Source organism: Monodon monoceros, unplaced genomic scaffold (genome assembly GCF_005190385.1).
Source record: "Monodon monoceros isolate NGI ecotype Baffin Bay Population unplaced genomic scaffold, NGI_Narwhal_1 Super_Scaffold_20, whole genome shotgun sequence".
Classification (NCBI taxonomy): Eukaryota; Metazoa; Chordata; class Mammalia; order Artiodactyla; family Monodontidae; genus Monodon; species Monodon monoceros.
Genome location: NW_021703777.1, coordinates 123,894,582 through 123,896,242, shown reverse-complemented (window position 1 = coordinate 123,896,242; position 1,661 = coordinate 123,894,582). Strand labels below are relative to the sequence as shown.

At 48.0% G+C, this 1,661-nt stretch overlaps 1 protein-coding gene across 1 annotated transcript in view; it reads right to left on the bottom strand.

Annotated features, from left to right (window-relative positions):
• The window catches only part of JADE1 (jade family PHD finger 1), a 57,004-nt gene extending 56,778 nt beyond the window's left edge, over window positions 1-226 (bottom strand). The window contains 1 exon segment of the mRNA XM_029234626.1: window positions 96-226. The gene's annotated coding sequence lies outside the window, so the exon portion shown is untranslated.
• Between the last annotated feature and the right edge of the window lie 1,435 nt (window positions 227-1,661).

Here is a 1,661-nt window from a genome sequence, read left to right as displayed (position 1 = left end):
CGGATCGGGACGCGCACACAGACCCACACGCGGACACGCGCGGACTCTGGCCCGGCGCACCCTCCCCGCGCGCCCCCCGCGGCCCGCGCGCGTACCTGCTGCGGAGGGCTTCGGCCGCGGCGCTGGGCTCCTCGCCGCTCGCTCCGCGCCGCATGAGTTCGGGCCGCGGCGGGCGGGCGGACTGACTGGCGGGCGGGGAGCCGGGCGGGCCCCTGCTCTCGCCCGCGCGCACACACCCGGCGCCCGCGCAGGGAGGCACTCTCGGACGGGCGTTTGGCTGGTTATGGAGGAAGGACTGTGTGAATCAAACTCATTTCTGGGTCACTGCTGCCACAGGGGGGAGCACTTTAATCCCTTGCCAAAACGAGAGGGTGGGGACAGGAGGGCGGGGGGAGCGCGCGGAGAGCCCGAGGCGAGGGGGGCTCGGTCCCTTGTTAACTCTTCGCGGCCCTCGCCGCAGCCGGCTCGGCCTGTGTCCGCAGGGGCTTGCCAAGAGCAGCACTCTTCGGCTTTTAAAATCTCTTCCTTCATATCCCTTGTGAGCCTAGAAATTCTTGAGGTGTCTCCAAGCAGGGGGGTGGGCTTTTAAATTATCCCTTTCACACTGTCCCAGTTCCAACTCTTGTCTGACATTACTGCACTAGAAATGGATTCTTTCAACTTAGTTTAAAATTATGTAGATTAAAATGTGGCTATTAAGGAGTGTAGTTTGGGTGAGAGGTTTTATTTTTAGGCTGAATGGCATAGTTCTTTCGTAGTAACAGTTTTGGGGAGTTGCGAATTAGAATGACATTTTTAAATACAGAAAATCCAGTTTTGGAGCCGGAACCCATCTTTAAGTTTGTATCGAAATGATAGTTGTAAATGATCACTAATTCATTAGGAGACAGTCATTATTTATAAATTGACACCACCTTTATGTTACACAGTGTCACAGAACTGGACATCGCCTTACAAATATGAGAATTGGGCTTAATTCTAAAACTGGAGCTGCAGACTAAAATTAGTTACCAGAGATTAATTTAGGGGTATAACTTACTTTTTCATTGGAGTTTAACATACGTCTTTTGTGGGTCCCCAAAAGAAATGAGTATATATGACATTCAGCTTCAGAAGGGAAAAGACCTGGGTACAGATTAAAAATCCCATTCAGTAAACAGGAACAGAGATCACTAATTACAAAATTCAATATCAAACCCAAAGGCATATTTATCCACTGGGAGAATTGTTCTGAATATATCAGGTTTGATTTCACACAATCACACACCAACCCATCCACCCACATCAAGAACATAATAAGCTGATAAACGTGGCAAAACAAAACTAATTGAGCCTTCCAAATATTTTTCAGAAAGCAAAGTAAACCAAAGGAAATCTTAAGTATATGTCCTCTTTCTCCCTTGCCTGCTTCACTAATGAAGAGTACAAAGACACCCTATCAGTCCTGTTCATGTGCTCACTTAATCCCGTTCAAAGAGAGCACATATGTAAAGCACTATTCTATCATTATTACTGTTATTAATATTGCACTGCAGTTACTGTTATTTTCATTGGTTCACCTTTCACATACTCTACTGCAAAAGTAAAAGGGCACAGGCTTCGCAGCCATACAGACCCTGCATTGAATCTGACTCTACAGGTTATCAGCTGTGTGACTGTGG